This window comes from Chrysemys picta, chromosome 5 (genome assembly GCF_011386835.1).
Source record: "Chrysemys picta bellii isolate R12L10 chromosome 5, ASM1138683v2, whole genome shotgun sequence".
Lineage (NCBI taxonomy): Eukaryota > Metazoa > Chordata > Testudines > Emydidae > Chrysemys > Chrysemys picta.
In genome coordinates, this window is record NC_088795.1 from 50,533,481 (window position 1) to 50,553,037 (window position 19,557).

The window sequence follows — 19,557 nt, forward strand, 5'->3', positions numbered from 1 at the left end:
GAGGTGGAGCAGGGACCAGAGCTGGGGCTGGAGGCAGGGCTGGCAGCGGAGACACTGCTGGGGGCAGGGGCCAGAGCTGGGGGCCAGAGCTGAGGGCCAGAGCCATGGCCGGGGGCCAGAGCACAACTGCGGCTGGGGCCAGAGCGGGGCTCGGTGGTGCTCCCTCCCCCCCGTGGGGGCTGGCCAAGGCCCCACTGCACTCCCCCAAAAACATTCCTCCACACCCTTCTAGGGGACCACTGCCTAAGTCCATTCCTGTATACATTACTTGCACAGTCCTTATGAGAGCTCTCCATATTTAACATAAGATCTCATATCAAACTCCTTTAGAGCCAGACCAGCCTTGAGTACTCTATTGCTACATTTGCACTTTAATAGTTAAAAGGAAAAAGGCAGTTGGTATTTGCAAGCACGGCACTGATGACTCCATGAATTCAACAGTACAATGGAGTAGGCATCCCCACCCAAAGGCCTGAGAGGGACAGACTAAAGACCCACCTTTCATCAGGACAAGAGTTCTAGAGAATTACCTCAAAGGTCTTGCAGCCTAGCCAGGGAAGGGAGGGCTGAAGAGGTGCTCAAAAACCAAGCTCTCTAGCCACGATATTCAAGGATCAGCATGAGAATCCACTCCTTACTCATTTGTTCCAAGTTTCCTGGAATCTGAAGGCACCAGTACATCCTAGAGAAAAGACATTCAAAAATGTGAAGAATAATGTGGCTAGATAATTTGGGGCAGGTGTGTCCAGGTCAACTGCTGCCTCACAGCCTTCCAGCTTTGGGTAACATATTAATCTAAGGGACTAGTTTTTCTTCTTGGGTGATATTTGTTGTTAGTATTACTCTCAGAGATAGTTGATATTTGTAATAATATACATCTATTTTCTATAACATATGCTACATTTGAAATAAAAGTATTAATAAAAAGCCCAAGCCTGAAAGCTGCAACATAAGTATGAGTGGTGAATCCCCATTTGGACATTATAATTACTGTAATTCTGGAGATTTCCTTGTGGTGTCAATGCACAGGCAGTACTACATATGATCATTAAATGGCTTCAAGAGCTATTTAAGAAAATAGTTTGTTTTTCCTCTGAAAATATTAGAAAAAAATTCTGTAGAATTTCTATCAATTGGATATGGAAATAGACATGGCTTTTCAAAAAGCTTAATTCTTAATTCCCTTTCCTTGAGGGGGAAAAAAGAGAGAGAGAGAGAGAGAGAGAGAGAGAGAGAGAGAGAGATCATCTGGAGTCTTTCACCAACTAAATCATCATTTAGAACTCAAGGACAGCAGTCAATACAGAAAACAAATGTATGAAAACTCTCCTTGCTTTTGCAGCCTTGGTCACCTCAACCCATGCTGAGAAGCTGAAGTAAGAGAAGGAACATTGCTGATATAAAGGGTAGAGTCAGACATGAAAACAAGCATTTGTAGAAGATCATGCTAAGTTTAAATTAGACAAAATAAGCTAGGGCTTACATAACAACTGTTACGTTTGTCAATACAGTAGGTGTACACATCAATCCATGCAATTTGCCATGTTAGACTGCTTTAAGATGGGGAAGTTGGTGAATTCTGGCAAAGGTGCTCAATGCAATGGCCTACCGTTTAAGCAGTTTCACAATTGAGTATGCTACACTAAAACTCGGGGAACTCATATACATCCCTAATTGGTTTGAGGCTTGGTTTACCAGAACAATTGCCTCTTTCTTCATGCCACAGATGAGATCAGCACAGGCATTTAAGCTGGAACATTTTTCTTAAAAGGAGCGTGTTAGCTGGGCATTCTTCATGAGAAGTGTTCACATTTGGAAGTTTTTCACATATTGAAGAGCATTTCTTGAATAGGGTTGCTTTTCCGAATCATGGCTTAATATACACATAGTAGTTACAGTGAGCAGAATGAAGAAGTGAGGTTCTTACCCACGAAAGCTTATGCTCCCAATACTTCTGTTAGTCTCAAAGGTGCCACAGGACCCTCTGTTGCTTTTTACAGATTCAGACTAACACGGCTACCCCTCTGATATAGTGAGCAGAATGTGGCCCCAGTCCCTGAATGGCGCCTCCATGAGCTAAAACAATCCAGCTAATAGGTAATAAATTAACTGTCTACCACCTATCAAATAGTATGCAAAATAGCCAATTTAGTAATAAAATATTAATGTTCAATGTTTTAAAATAGTCAACAAAATAGTGCTATAAAAAACCCTAAAACAAATCTGGTTTGCCATTACCAGTAAAACATATTGCAGAAATTGTAGCACCCAAGGAAGAGCTATAAACGGAAGGCTCTCTTTACAATATTTTAAGACATATGGTAATTCTTCATTGATTGTATTTTAAGATGACCTTAATAGCTCTTATTTGGATTCTTTTAAAATGCTGCCTTTCCTCAGGGAGCCATTAAAATCACAGCTTTATGTAATTCCAGTGATATCAGAACGTATGCTCAGCTCTTAATATTGTCCCTTTCATAAAAAATCTACCATTATGGGGCCAAATTATATTCTTATTTATACCCAAGAATATGTAAGAGCAGAATTTGGCCCAGAAAATCATAAGTGAAGTTTTATCTAATCTAATATTACTTGAAACACTATTTCAGTGAGTATCAAGAAGAGTTTGTTAATAACATATTCATGCATATTACCTTTTAGATCATTCTACATTTCTTAGAGCTTCAAAGTGCTCAGATAACACAGTGATGGTGTAAGGAAGTGAATAAATAAACAGAATAGAATAGAATAGAATAGAATAGAATGGCTTATTCCTGCAAGGTGCTGATCCAGAGGAGGAGGAGTTAAGCACATAATTAGTCCCACTAAAGTCAGTGGAACTATTCACATGCTTAAAGTTAAGCATGTGCTTAACTGTTTTGCTGTACCTAACTAGTGCACTTCTCTTTTTGAAGGATCAAGCCTGTATAACCCACTGTATTACATCATTAACCCTCAATATATTATAGTCTTCAAACTATTGGCTCAATTAAAAGAACTGGTAGGAAAAAAAGCATATTGGAAATGAACTGAAGATCCATCTACACCAATATTCTTCATTGTTTTACTTATTTCTTCAGTTTTTTAAACTACATCAAGTACTCTGACCTGCCATCTATGCCATACATTAAACATGCTAATGCAAACAGTTTCAAAAGGCTGCCCATACCTATATTTGCCCCTCCTCAATAGCCTTAACGAAGAGGGAAGAAAAGATGGTCTTTGCATTGTACCAGGAAGTTTATGTTCACTCTCGGTGCTGGCAGACCACTACAGAGTGAGCTCCAAAACTGAAGTCCCCTGACAGCTCTTTCTGGCTCCCATTGATGGAGCTCCACCTCAAGCATGTCCACTGATCTCACCTGGTTCAGTCAGTACATCACAGGGAGAAACCCAGTCTCTCAGATCCCAACCATTGTTTTGTTCGAGGAAGACAAAAAGTGGCTAAGGAAAAACAACACTGCTTTGGTCACCAGGGCCTGATCCAAAGACCAATGAAGTCAACAGAAATTTTTCCATTGAGTTCAATAGACTTTATGTCAGGTCCAGGCCTGGAACTTGATCATAGCAATTTCATACGAGACATATACAAGTAGGGATGTCCTATATTATAAATGTCTGAGCCAGATACATGATTTTTCCCTTTCTGCAGAATCTTTATTTCTGTTGATGATATAAGAGGCAAAAAAACCTCAACTTGATTTTCAGATCCAGGTTGTGTTTGGAGTTTAAGCATTTGTGGGGGAGGGGAAGATTTCACTTAATTGTAAAAACTAAGCAAATGTGGTTTGGAAATTTTGCAGAAGGTCAAATTAGTTTAATACCTAAGTAACTGGGCTTCATACAGATTAAGTACACTGGCCACCTAATCTAATTTGGGACGAGAGAGTGAGGCTCTGTTGTAGCCCCAGTTTGCTGCCGAATGCAGTGACACCCAATCTCTTAGAACACTGGATCAATGTAACTGTCCAGTGTGTGGCTCTTCCCTTGGCCACCACTAATGAAACTGCACACTAACCTACACTGGCCTGCTATGAGTCAGAGTCCCCATTGCACAGCTACTCCACTTGTGGTTCCCATCTCAGAGCACATGTGGTCAGAAGAGCCTTATGTAAGCTCTCTGCATGAAGGAGAATAAAAGTGGATAACTCCGTTGTTTTTCATACCACAACCCCCCTTTAAAATGTCTTTGGGTAGTGTTTTGTATATGTGCATGCTATGATACAGTCTATATAGTTGATGGAGACTCACAGAAACCAGAATGCAAAACACTGGAGGAAAAAAAATGTTGTTTTGACTTTCTGTGTAGAAACAATTTCTGTGATTATTAATTTCAGCCAGGCTGACCAAACAGCAGATGAAATAGTCAAGTGCTATGTTACAGTACAGCACTACACACATTCAAGATACTTTTAAGCTCTTGACATTAGGTCACTATCCACCTTCATTTTCTGTGATGTTTGATGCTATTATTTTTGTTCTTTTAGGGCACTGTGAGATATTTAAAAAAACAGTTTTTCTTTTAAAACCCCATTATAAATAATATGCAAAACTTACATACATTTTAATAAGCAGCTAATCAAAATAAGTTGTAAGGCATTTTGCAGTCTTTTGGGAAAGACAAGGCATGCCTTATTAACGGGGAAGAGGGGGAATCTGTATTTAAATCTGTTTGATGCCAAGGGTTTAATCACAGAGGACAGCCCTTTCATACTGTATAAAAATGTTAAAAAAATATAAAAGATAATTTAGTCTCCAGATACACATTTATCTATTAAGACATGCATGAATATATCTTTCTATATTTAACCACCCCATGATCTGTTTTTATAGTTTGAAACAGCTGTATCATCTATTTAATTTTTTTTAAAGAAAGATTAAATATGAGTTAAAACATTAAAACCAGGTCTTCGTTCATGGGGGAAGAAAAGAGACTATCATGTAGATAAGTAATACATGTACACTTTCATTCAAAGAGAGTAAGTCATCACATTTTAATTCTAAGCTTTATGTGGATCCGGGCATAAGAAGGGTGGGGAAAGAGTCAATGATTTTCAGACACAATCAGATATTAGTGAAAAATATGATGCAAAATTGTTTCCTGTCATGAAAAGGCTTTGGAACAAGATATAATTAAAATGCTCACATTTATACTAAAGATACCATGTTTGATACTTGAATGGTGGCTTCATCCAAGTAATTGGGTGCTTCAGTACTTTGCTAGATTTGGAGACCAGGTTTGCTACCCCAATTATGTGTAGTTGGAGTTGGAGGTAAAAGTTGCATTCACTAACCTCTTTACCTACATGAATGATCCCATTGTCTTCAATAGGACTACTCATCAGTATAAGAACTGTGAGTAAATGTTGATTTTCTTAATGGTGTTTGCTGAGTATATAGTTTTTTGTTTGTTTGTTTGTGTTTGTTTGTTTTGGACAAGCTCTCTGTTTCAGATAGCCAAGAAAAAATAGATTTAGCTACAGATGTCCTCAATTTTCCTTTCATATTTATGCTTATGAAATAAATGTTAAAGGAGAACACATGGAGCTCTTTGTCTTCCACTGATGTCATCTCCATTACAATTATTAGTCAATAAAGAATGAGTCACAAGGCATTTCCCTTGGATCAGTCTAGACTAATATTTATGGGCAGCCTTTTGAAACTAGACCAACCAGTCATAAATTACTACTGTAATACTTTAGACAACTTCTAATTTCTGTCAAATAATACTTTTGTTATTAATAATATGTCATGTTTTCAGTTTTTTGTTAAATATGTGATGTGTGGGGTTTTAATGTGCTATCCTTTTGTAGAGTACAGAAATCAGTATAGCTTCATGGATGCTTCTTGAACATCCTATTCATTTTGTTACATCTATGAAATGTGCTGGTTTATATATTTTCCTTCTGCTACTTGTCCATTTTGTCTCATAATTCCAAACTGGAATAATTTGAAACTATTAAACTTCCATCAAATTTAAAATCCTGCATTGTTCTTCAACACCTGCCTTGTTCTTCAAACCATATCATTCCACTATTTCACCAAGGTAGTCCAACAGAGAAGAGGTTGATCATGGTAACATCCTCTACTTTGTTGCACAGAAACATTCATCTAAACAAAGGGACTGGCACAGTCAAAGCACACTGAATTTCTTGGCATTTGATTTTCATTGAAATGTATCTAACTATGAAAGAGTTATCAAAGAAAGCTCCCTGCTAGTTGTCAGTGGGGAATAACTTCAGAAATCTCTATCTAAGTCTTCACAGGCATTTTCCAATAAACCTTTTGGTAAAAATTTGCATTACATCATCCTTTTATTTAATCCTGGTTCTCACAACAGTATCTCCAAAGGCAGCACCATTTATAGGCATTTAGAAGAAACTATTACTTTTTACAAAATCATTGTTAGTGCAATTTAAAAAGCATGATGTATGTTTTATGGTAGATTTGTTTCTGTCAGAAAAAAAAAGATGAACAGATATATAAGCTGTGAATATGATTGAGAAATTTTCAGTCCTTTCTTCAATGATATCTGGACTCTAGAAGAGATAGGAGTTGGATGACTGGAATTTCTTCAAGATCGAACTGTCCTTAATTTGACAGAGAAATTTCTTTCCTTTCTCCTCCTCTATCTCTCCCATGCCTCCCTCTCCTCCAAAACAGGCATGGGCAGTGGAGGGAATTGGCTCCCCCACATTCCTGAAGATTTAATCTAAGTAAGATGCTGTGGTGCTTTGTTGTTCAACATGTCTGAGCCATAATTAGAAATCACTGTCCTTTCCTGAATGTCTGGAAAGAGATACTTAAGCAGAATTGTCTGAAAACTGAAATTCAAAAAAATAAAAAAGTTACAAAAACTATTATAAATAAAAATGCCATATCTTTTTAAAAAAATATTAAGTATAAATTATAGATAGAATTAAGACACTTTAAAAAAATCAAACTTTGTGGTAGACTACTGTCATAACTATAAAGGGAAGGGTAACAGCCCTCCTGCGTACAATACTATAAAATCCCTCCTGGCCAGAGACTCCAAAATCCTTTTACCTGTAAAGGGTTAAGAAGCTCAGGTAACCTGGCTGACATCTGACCCAAAGGAACAATAAGGGGACAAGATACTTTCAAATCTTGGTGGGGGGAAGGCTTTTGTTTGTGCTCTTTGTTTTGGGGGTTGTTCGCTCTTGGGACTGAGAGGGACCAGACATCAATCCAGGCTCTCCAAATCTTTCTGAACAAGTCTCTCATATTTCAAACTTGTAAGTAAACAGCCAGGCAAGGCGTGTTAGTTTTTATCTTTGTTTTCTCAACTTGTAAATGTACCTTTTTGCTAGAGTGTTTATCTCTGTTTGCTGTAACTTTGAACCTAAGGCTAGAGGGGATTCCTCTGGGCTCTTTAAGTTTGATTACCCTGTAAAGTTATTTTCCCTCCTGATTTTAACACAGATGATTTTTACCTTTTTCTTTAATTAAAAGCCTTCTTTTTAAGAACCTGATTGATTTTTTCCTTGTTTTTAGATCCAAGGGGGTTGGATCTTGATCCACCAGGAGTTGGTGGGAGAAAGGAGGGGAGATGGTTAATTTCTCCTTGTTTTAAGATCCAAGGGGGTTGGATCTGTATTCACCAGGGAATTGGTGAAGAGTCTCTCAAGGCTACCCAGGGAAGGGAATTAGTATTTTGGAAGTGGTGGCAGCGGACCAGATCTAAACTGGTAGTTAAGCTTAGAAGTTTTCATTCAGGCCCCCACATTTGTACCCTAAAGTTCAAAGTGGGGAAGCAGCCTTGACAACTACAAAAAGGAACAGAGAATTAACCAACATATTTATGCTTTTATGGATATTTATATTCATTATCCTGAGTTCTCCTCATTGTGGTGTCCCAGAAGGCTATATCTGAGTAAATATGTCCTGTTCTGGAGATAAGCCAGCCTAGTCCATGTAGAGCAAAGGAAAAAAGAAGAACAGCTATGCATTGGGGTATTCAAAAACAGCCTATCCTCAAAGCAATGCTACTCCTTATATACAGTCCAGTCTTCTGCCCCTTTCTTGGGCCAATTAGCCTGTGAAGACTTTACAAGGCTGGAGTTACACATGTACACTGCATATTCTCCAGCAGCAAAGAGAAGACTTGACTGCCATTGTTTAGGGTTCAGATGGTGGGTTTGTTTTGAAGAAACAAAAATAATTTACCTGCAGCTGGAGATGAAAAGTGAAAATTTCTACCACCCACCAATTTCTGAAGAAATAGATTTGGGGAGATCCTGACCTTGAACATTAGGGCAGAGGCCCTAATCCTACATTGCTATTGTGACTGGATGTAAGGGGATTGTCTGACCAGTACTGTCATTTTGTTCGTCCTTGTCTTTTTCTCTCTTTTATTTTTCAATATCTACCAGTAATCCAGTGCATTAAGTTCACAAAGCACTGTATAGACATCAGTTAATTCTGGCTTTTGTGCAGAGGGAATTCTTTGGGTCAGTGAGTCCATTCATAGCTCCCTAAATGCGTTCAAATTCAGATCTGTTAGCCACAGATAATCACTTTAGGAGACATATATCCTTTCTGGTTCTTCCATGGATGACTTCATATCAGCCACCTAGGAAGAATCCACATCCTACTACAAGGATGGGCATAGCCAATTATTCCCCTTTCATTATTCTCAAAGGCTTATTTTCAATATATGGTGGGGTTATGTAAGGCTGAATCTGTGACTCTGTCTGAGAGAAGGGAGTATAGCTTGGGGGATAGAAAGGTAGCAGCACAAAATAATATGGTTTTATGAAACCATAGCTGAACATAATGTGCTCCCCCATGGAATAAAGAGCAATCACAGAAAATGAAGAGCCCACAAGGCTTCCACAGAGTTGGTAAAAAATTTTAGTTCAAAATTTCTTTTCTTTAATAAATGCAGTTTCATCAAACAATCTTCATTAAAATAGTTCAATTTGGATTATATTTGATATTTGAAACAAAAAAATGCTAAACAAAATGATTTTTTTTTTCTTTTTTCTACTTGAAATTTTCATTTCTTTTGGTGTTCAACGGCCAAAATGCAATGAAAATTTCAATTTGAAATGCTACAGAAATAGTTGGCTGATTTAGAATTTTTCGTAAAAAATAAAATTTGTAAAAAATTGAATGAAATTGTTTCATTTTTTCCATAGAAATAAAAGCAGAATTTTTGAGTAGCTCTTCTCATAGTCCCTGGCTAATAAAGGAATTATATTCTCCATTAAAAACACCTTTGCCAACACATAACTTGTATGCCAAGTGACCAATTCTCATCTCTGCTCTGACAATGTAAGGCCATTAGGGTGAAAGAGAATTTCACAAGTGCAGGAACAGTGTAGCACCTGGGGTGTTTTGTGAATTCATAAGAAGAAGAAACAGTCTGGACTCTAAGAAATAAGGCTTTATTAAAACTAAAGCAGAGTTACATAATCTAAAGGAGAGCCCTGAGATGCTAGCTGCATGTCTGGTGGAGCTGTTGCTAGACTGCTGCTAGACTGCCTCCAACCAGTTCTCACTAGTGGCAATCCAGAGTGCCACCTCCAAGTCACCTCCAACCTGGACTTTTCTTTCTGTGCTTCATCTCTCAGAAAACACAGCACGGTATCTGTCCCCAGTGTTCTCTACAGCTGAAGCACTGTGGATTTGTTGACTTGCCAAAAGAAAGGATGGCTGAAACTAATATTAGGTGTGACCATAACAGAATCTGAATGCAAGCGGCTAACTTACATCTGGAAGTTAGCTTCAGCAGGCCTGACCAGTTCGGTGTTCCCCAACTCACTAATGTCATTACCTATATCTAGAAGGTCTGACATAAGATGTCAACAGAAAGCTAATAACATACTGGTCATTAATAGTATTGTATGGTGTATGTGAAGAGGACAAATTCAAAATTATAAATATATTGGAAATCATGCTATTGAAGTGTTTCTGCAAGGCAAGGCTAAAGTTATCCCATACTAGACAAAGCAATGTGGTTCTTCCACCTTGAAGGTATTTACAAGGTAAATTAATAGACAACTGTGAATGGAATTTATATAGAAGGTAAACTGGACCATCAAGCCAACAAGGGGAGGAGATAATCACTGAGCATCACAGCGGGGGGAGGAAATTGCAAGAACCAGATCAATTTGAATTTCAGCAAGCACCAGTGTGGGAAGAAACCAGCATGTAAATTTCTTCCCAGGAGACTCTATGTCACCTTCCATACAACTTGAATGAACTTGACTATGGAAGCTAACCTTCAGAAGAATCCATTTCAAAGGTTCACTGGACTATATAGTAAGGGGAAAAGAACCCCACGTTATCTTTCACCTAAGAACACAAAAGAACCAAGCATTCTGGACTTTATGGGAGATCCTGACCAGAGGGGTGGTCAGCTATCTTGTTGGAAGGTAGATTGGTAAGGAAACTACCTTGAACAAATGCTGTACCTTGTTTTATTAAGTCTTAGTCTCTAGAAAGCATTTTTTTCCATTCTATTTGCTTGTATCCATTTATAATTCCTTTATGCTTGAACTCACTTAAAGCCTTATCTCCTTTTGTTAATAAACCTGTTTTATTTTTTATCTAAGCGAACTTAGTGCTGCTTGATTTAAAGTGAATGTTAACTCCAGTTAATGTGGCAAGCTGATCGCTCTGTATCTTTAAAGAAACAAAAGAACCTTAATATCTTTATGAATGGGCCAGGAAAGTGCTGAACATTGTGGAGCATACGGTTTTGGGAAAATTCAGAACTAGGAATGTCAGGATCATCTTGCCAGGTATAACCTAAGCTGGTGGAGACCAGAGTGTGGTAATGATGTAACAAGTAAACAAGATGCTTAACAAAGAGACATTCAGAGACATTCAGTGCATGCTTTCAGAAGCAGCCAGACAAGAAAGCTACAATAGCAGAGCATTTTGAGGTACTCAGGTTTACAGAGCAAGCAGTAACAGAGCCACTCACTGGTCTGGATTGCACTTTAGAATGTGACATTAGATAAGGGACTTAAATCTGTCAGGAAATCAGAAAGAACCAAAAGTAGTTTCTATCAGAGGAGAATTCTAAAGTATTGTTTTTTATATTTCATCTTAACCAATTAGTTTAATCTGTGTCCAATTGACTGAATTGTCATAGAATGAAAAGGGAACTGCTGCTAAGGTATGTTTAATGACCTTCAAAAATGTTCTGAAGACCCCTAAAGAGAAGTGTTCTTTTGTAATAAAGTCCAGAAAGGTTTAAAAAGTGGAATTCTTTGTTGGTAAAATTGTATTCCTTTGTGTGCATCTCTGAACTGTTTATTTTAACTGGATAAAGGTGTTGCTGAACGTATGAATGTTGGATAAAATAGCTTGGGCTTTCTCATATATTGGCTATTTCATCTTGCATGATGCCCTGGTTGCTTTTTCCCTTTGTATTTTGTTTATTTTGCAAATAAAGATATCTAAAAATTCTAAATTAGTCTATTAGGACAGTATGCAATTGTCTCCTCCCAGATTTTTGTATTGGGAAGGATGGAGGTTTGGTACATCAAACATTGCCAGTCTTGGGGCGCTCACTACACACATTGATCCATCCACGCAAAAGCTTTGTGCCTCTGCACTGGTTATAAGAGCCTCCCTTTGGCTCCCCTGCAACTTGGTCTAATTCCAACTTCAGAGAGTTTCCAGTGTGGGAAGGCTGGGACATCTAAAAGTTTATGCATCCTCAATCTAGGCTATCCAGTTTTAAGACCAGGGCTGAGTCATATCTGACTTCCATTTCCAAATAGGTGTTGACCAGTTCACCAAGGACAAACAACAACTATTAGAGGAGGATCTCAAGCCCTTGTCTCCTACCATCTTACTGTCTCGTGAACCTGAAATCTCCTGTAATTTAATAAGGGCCTGTGGTAATTGAAAGAGATGGGATATAGATTACAGAAAAAGACAACTAGGAAACACCGGATGTCTCATTGTTATCTATACAAGGAATGTATGTGATATAAAGGAGTGGTCTGACTGAGGATGAGACATTTCTTGTCCTCAGCCATAAATGCTGTGAGGAACTATCCAGTGGTATTCTTTTGGGGTGCACAATCCAATTAAATCTGACTGTCTCAGTCATTAGCAGTCCCTTCAGTTGATCATTCAGATGTTTTTGTTACTCTCATTGATAAGAGAGGGTTGCGCCTGAAATCTTATACCTGGTAGGAGATCAACTAAGAATATCATTACTGGACTAGTTGAAGATGTGGTACCTCAGAAAGCGGGGATACAATAACATTCCCTGGAGCATGAAGTCACTATAACTTGTAGCTATTTCATTGCTTGTTTTCTTCTTAGTTTAATAAAACATAGAATGTCTGGAGAGATGGTAGAAGTTAACAGGGACAGAAAAGTGGTTCAGATGTCACTAAAAAGCAGTTTTCAACAGCAGAAAAAATGTTTCCATTACATTGCATAACACTGCCAAAAATGAAAGCACCCAAATGTCAAATTTTCACATAACTGGTCAAAAGCAGATGTAAGCAGGGTCTGAAGGAATGAATCCCTGACAGCTTGCTGGGAGGGGAAGAGGCTGTGGGTGTGTTTATGTAAATACAATTTGTTCCTGCTCTGTTTACGTATGCATCATTTACAGCTGTGTCAAAGGATCAACTTTGGCTGGTGTTGGGTACGAATGACCTTAGTACTGAACGCAGGGGTAGCGAAATATGGTTACCAATGTTATAATTATTGTAGGAATACAGGAAATACAAGGAGGGGCACCCTCAGCTGAAAGAACCTCATTAAGCAGGGGCTGAAATGTCAGCGCCCTCTGACAGTAAGAGGGGTAGGGACAGGAGTCCAAGTGTCCTGGTCAGGAGGCTGCAAAATCGCCCCAGGGGTCTTCTCTAGACTGGCTTAACCTTTTCTTCCCCACTGTTCAAAGAATAGAGCTAATTAGGCTTCATTAGGAGCCTCTTTTGTTATTTTAATTGCTCAATCAGAGTTGAAACCACTTGTGGTTGGAAAGTGTTTCTGCCCTGCCTGCTAAGATCTAAAATCTCTGAGAGCTGACATCACCTGAGATGGGCAGTGTTTCATCCCAGCCTGCAAAAGAGCTGAAAATCACTGAGAGACTGATGTGCAGAGGTCACAGCATAGAGACAGAAGGTGACTGAGAGTCAGCTGGCAAATGACTGACCAACAGGGTGGTGGCAGAGAAGCGTGATGAGCTGCCAGCAGGGTGGTGGTGGAGAGGCATGATGAGCGGCCAGCAGTGTTGCGTTGGAGAGGCGCAATGAGCAGCCACCTCGGTGGCTGGTGAAGATGCATGGTGAGAGTGGTGAGCAGGTGGCCAGTGAGCAGCCAGCAGAGTGAGTAAGATGTTTCTTTACCCCCCACCCCGGGTGGGAGGTGAACTCTGCAGATGCATATCTGAACTCTGGGTCTGCACGACCAAGGACAGCAACTGTGAGTGGGGTGTAGAGAAAAGTCAAGCATGTGAAAGGGACTTTTGGGTTGCTTGACTTAAGAACCTGAGCGGAAAAGGGCACTGCCCAACCTACTCAGGGGTGGGTCTTTTACTCATGGTTTATATTTATCAACCCTGTTTGTGGTGTTATTTCATTTACTCCGAGTTACTTCCTTCCTTTTATTAAAAGTTTCTTTTCTACACTCGGACTCTGTGCTTGCAAGTGGGGAAGTATTGCCTCAGAGATGCACCTGGGTTGGTGTGTAATTTCCCTTTACTGGGTGGGGACTCGAGCCGGTTCTGTGCTGTAGCCATGGAAAGGAACCCCTAGATATTGAACCTAGCCCTGGTTGCTGCTGGCTCAATCTGGCAGAAGGGTTACACAAGGATCAAAAGTTTCTTCTTGTTTCAACTGATGTGTAAAATTTTAAAGTAAGGTAAGGTACTTGGGGTAACTTCGAGTATTTAGTAGATAAACTGGCCTGGCTATCAAAGACAGATGGCACTGAGTGCAAACAGTGTAGTATGAAAGATGTAGCACAGGAATTAGTATTAGGATTGATTTTATTCCCCTTAAATATCCATGACCTTGACTTGGGAAATGTGTAGCAATATGATGAAATTTACTGATGACATAAAACTGGGGAGAGACAATCAATACAAAGCAGGAAAAAAACCCGAATGACTTGGATGAAGCAGAAATATGGCCAGGTAAGTGGATTTTTTATGGGTTTCAGGAAATAATGCTTAATACACTTGACTTTCTTGTTGTTTTAAGTGCTGCATTTTACCACTACATTGGTATTTTATGTTTTAGGGTTTCCTGTAGTAAGGATGTCTTTTTGGTTTTTCCGTACTAACACAATGTACTAAAAGTCAATACATTCAAACAAGAATCCATTTCTAGACTGACTTGTTGGTTTGTAACAATATTCCCAGCTGCACTGAAAATATGTTTGGAATAAATGCCAGAAGGAACAATTATTGTCAAGGCAGGTCATATGTTTCATTTCACAAAGAGAAACCTATACATAAGTGGATCTTTATACAGTGCTACTTCCCCACCCCCCATTAAATACACTCCATCTTACTTTCGATCCTTTTTTACATTCTTATTGTCACCCCACCAGCATGATATGAAAACTACCTCTAGAGGTAAAAATAAACAACATGATTAATGTTTATTTAGTTGGGTTCTTCACCATCTCCACAGGAAGGAAAAGTAACTATACAAGATTTACTATACAAATTACTGCCTTATTACAGTGCAAACCTGTTCTGACATATAATAGCATTGCTTTGTTATAGTTCTGGATACTGCGAGATTCCATTCAATATTTGCTGATATGTTGTGATGGGCCATTTTATCATATATCATGATTTTCAGATGGGGTATGATATTCAATCACAGGATTGTCTGTTGAAATGCAACAATATTGATCTTAGTGAACTCCACCTCTTACTAATTATTAGTATTAATTATTTGTACTATCCTAATACCCAGGTGCCCTAGTTATAGACCATGATCCTATTGTGGCAGGTGTTATACAAAATGAAGAACAAAGATGATCCCTGTAATGTGAGGCACCTCTACTTGTCTGACACTCTCCTGGAATTGACACCTTCTCATCTATTATTGGGAGTGGACTACATCCACCCTGATTGAATTGGCCCTGACAACACTGGTTCTCCACTTGCGAAGTAACTCCCTGCTCTCCATGTGTCAGTATATAATGCCTGCATCTGTAACTTTCACTCTATGCATCTGAAGAAGTGATGTTTTTACCCACGAAAGCTTATGCCCAAATAAATCTGTTAGTCTTTAAGGTGCTATCAGACTCCTGGTTGTTTTACACAGTATTATTAACCCCTCAATTTCATAAGCAGCAATATGAAAAGAGGAGCGGACACTGTAGGGTTTTTATCTGTGATCTTCAGTATCTAAATTAAAAATTAACAATTAGAATATAGAAGTTAAACAAGAAAATTACCAGGCAATACTTAATAATACAGTACTTGAAAATATTTCAACATCTCTATTAATAGGAATAGGGTGGATGGAAACTGCAAGTTTAATTATAAGAATTCCAACAGGAAACACTGTAATGACATTTATTGAGAAATGAAGGTCAGATTTTCAATCAAAAAGCACAGAAAAGTTTACACAGAAACAAGGAACAGTATGAGGCTGAAAATTATTTTGGGTAAGATATGTAAATATTGCATGAACATATCACATAAATATATACATTAAAAAAAAAGAGCTCACCTGTAGAAATCTCTTGCTACTTTCTGGTGTCTCTAGAAGCAGCTTTGATTTTCTTATCTTGATATAGTCCGTCTGACAATGTACTTTCTGATGCATTGTTATATTTTCTTGTTTTGATTGTAAATAGATGACTAAGTGATTTAGTTATGCTGTACATTGGATCAAGTGACTGGAAAACGTTCTATCTCCCATTGCTGTTTTCCTCAGAGACAAAGGTTATTTCTGTAGATTTCTACATAATTCCACATATTCCAGAATTCTGTTCTTCTTGAACATTTGTTTAACATTTATAGTAAGGACACTACAGTAGTCATGGGATTTTTGAAAATATAAATGTTGGACTATCTGTAATAAAAACAAAAGTGTACATATTACTTATATACCAGATTGTCTTTTAGGCAAAAATTTATACTAGTAGTGAAAAATGAAATCAAAGAAATTCCAAAAGGACTCTTATAGAGAGCTTTAAGAATATTGATAGTTTGGTGCTTGTCGAGACATTCAGATTTCCTCCTTCGCATGATGCTTTGAATACCACTTTCCCTGACATCATTTCTGGAAAACATCTTTGTCATGTTTATATTTTAGATTTTCAGAATAGTTGATATAATGTCCTCACGCTTGGAAATACTCCTTTATAATCTTACAGTAAAGAAGATCAGTGAGTGGCTTTTTTCTACCTGTGCAAGGTAATGGAAAAACATTCATCTTCTTGTGCCTGCTGTGTGGGCGTTATGGATTTAGACATGAGAGGGGCTTAAAGGGAACTGATACTCAAGTACATGGTCAGTTTTCAAGAAACCACACTCATTTCAGTGGATTGATTTAAACTTTTCCTTGTTTTCTAAGGGTTTTTTATTATCATTATTTTGTTTTTGTTTCCCTCAAGTAACCTTGTTTTGGCTGCTCAACACTAAATTACTTTAATTATTAGCCAACTTGAATACACACAGAAAATGACCTTGGCATGACTAACCTTAACTGAAACATAATGTTGGTGTTGGAAAATAAGAGTCACAAGAATTAACCCAAAAGATTATTCTCTGATTAATTTTATCTGATAATGTTTACAAAAATGCTGAATTTCATATGGACCATTTATCCCATCCATCAAGCTGTACCTATCAAAGGGTCAGTACCAAAGTTAAACACTTTCTTCCAGAAAAAGAAAGGTAATTTATCTTAGGATTTACATATCATGTTAACTTTTGTACCAGAGAAAATCACATTAACTAAACAACTGATTAACAATGTTAACACTGTATCAAGAAGGATACTGTAAAGAAGGGGTAATGAAAGCAAGAATTGAAATGGAATCATTGAGCTTGTGGAGGAGAAGGTAAAAACTGAAAGACGTTTTGGAAAGCTGGAAGACCCATGATGCACAGAGTATATGGGGGGGGGGGGGGAAATACCAGAGAGACAAATGGAATATTTTGATAATTTTAGAATATGGGATTTTAAAGGAAGGGAGTGACACAATAATCTGGTCTGCTACAATTGACTTTGAGAGCCCATTTAAAATAGAACAGATTCACAGTGTCCACTCTTGTCATTTAAAAAGATAAGCCTTTATGAGTACCATAAGGTAGTTCAGGGTAATGTCCTAATCATATGAGGTGGAGAGGTCTTAAAATTAGGACAGACCTAGTGAGAAGAAACTGTTGACATAAAAGACTGGCTCAGGTCTTTGGAGAAAGTGGAACTGTAAGATCATTGCACTTCAATGCAGGGGATACAAGGCTGATTCTCAGGCTTCCCAGACTGGCATGAGGTTGAATGCTATAAAGCAAGGGTAGGCAACCTATGGCACAGGTGCCGAAGGTGGCACGCGAGCTTATTTTCAGTGGCACTCACACTGCCTGGGTCCTGGCCACCGGTCCAGGGGGCTCTGCATTTTAATTTAATTTTAAATGAAGCTTCTTAAACATTTTAAAAATCTTATTTACTTTATATACAACAATAGTTTAGTTATATATTCTAGACTTATAGAAAGAGCCCTTCTAAAAATGTTAAAATGTATTACTGGCTCGCAAAACATTAAATTAGAGTGAATAAATGAAGACTCGGCACACCACATCTGAAAGGTTGCCGACCCCTGCTATAAAGTATCTAACATCACCCTCAGGTAATCTGCTATGGCTGATGCACAGAGCAGCTGGCTCCAGACTATATCCAGCCCTGCTCAATTGGAAGAAGAATCACTATAAAACAAAGCCACTGAGAATGAAGGAGACTGGCTCTATGTTGCTATAGAAAGGTAAAACACACAGGGCTGCCTCTGAAGCTATACGTCTTTTTTATTTCCTATTCTCTTTTATATTGGCTGCCATTAATTTTAAAACTTTGCTTATGTATTCCAGGCAGTAAAAAAGATAATAAAACTGTTGCTTCATATAAATTGTGACATTCTAGTACTCTGTTATAAAACCAAACCTACCTGCACGCAAGAAATGTGCAAGCATTTGTGTTCCACACCAGGCTGGTAATTGAACATAATGTATATAAGAGGAGTGTGGCAGAGCAAGACTCACCACTGCAGCACCTCCTGCTGGTCGTCCAGGAAATTAGCTCTTTTCCAGCTCCGGAGAACTCTCTGCCGGCTGGTGTCTCACCTACTGCTGGCCCTGTGTCCTTCCCAGACCCCGGTGCCCTTTGCCCAGGGGTTCTGCCCACTGCAGTACCCCCTCACTCTGGTCTCCCCTCCCAGGGGAACCCCCAACCCCCTATCCGCGCCTTGCCTCAGTGGCTACTGCCAGTCACCATCTAGCCCCCACTCCCTGGGGCAGACTGCAGTCTGTAAACCACTCATCATTGGCAAGGGGGGTTGGATCAGCTGCCTCTGCCTATATCTAGGCTGCCCCTCTGCAGCCCTAGTACCCTTTTGTGGACCCTTACCTCAGCCTGCAGCCTGGGGCTTAGCTAGGCTGGAGCTCCCCAGCTCCCTCTGCCCTTCCCCAGCACTGCTCCACCCTTCTCCACTTCCCAGGCAGCCAGGTCCTTCTCCCTCAAAAGGCTAGAGAGAAAGTCTTCCTTTAGCCTCTGGCCCTCAGCCCTCTTATGGGGCCAGCCGTGGCCTGAATGGGGCATGGCCCCAGCTGTGGCTGCTTCTCCAATCAGCCCAGCTTTTTCCAGCCACAACCCTCTCCAGGGGTGCTTTAACCCCTTTAGGGCCAGAGCGGGTGACAACCCCGCTACAAGGAGTACCACAATATACAACAATGACCTTTATGCTGAGGATGCAAGAGGAATGGGATAGGAGCTGGCTGTTCCAGCTCTACAGCATCTGGGGAGATTTGGCTGGTTTACATTTCCTGTGTACTGCTACAAGGAGTCACAACAATTTCCATAATGGGTGGAGCTATAATGATCACCTTTAAAAGCTTTTTGATTCTGCATTTAATTAATAACATTGCCATGGTATTCTGTATGCTTAAGTACCACTAAATACTTCTAGAAATTAATATAGGCAGTAACTAGGACATATAATGAATACTGTAGTGATAGTGAAAGAATCATAGACATGTAGGGCTGGAAGGGATATTGAGTGGTCATCAAGTCTAGCCCATTGCATTGATTCAGGAACAAGTAAACCTAGACCATCCCCTGACAGGTGTTTCTCCAACCTCTTCTTAAAAACCCACAATGATGGGATTCCACAACATCCTTTAGAACCCTATTCGAGAACGTATCTATCCTATAGTTAGAAAGTTTTTTTTTTCCCTAATATCTAACCTGAATATCCCTTGCTGCACATTAAGCCCTTTACTCCTAGGCCTACCTTCAGTGGACACGGAGAACAACTGATCACCATCCTCGTTATAATAGTCCTTAACATATACGAAGACTTATCAGGTCCCCC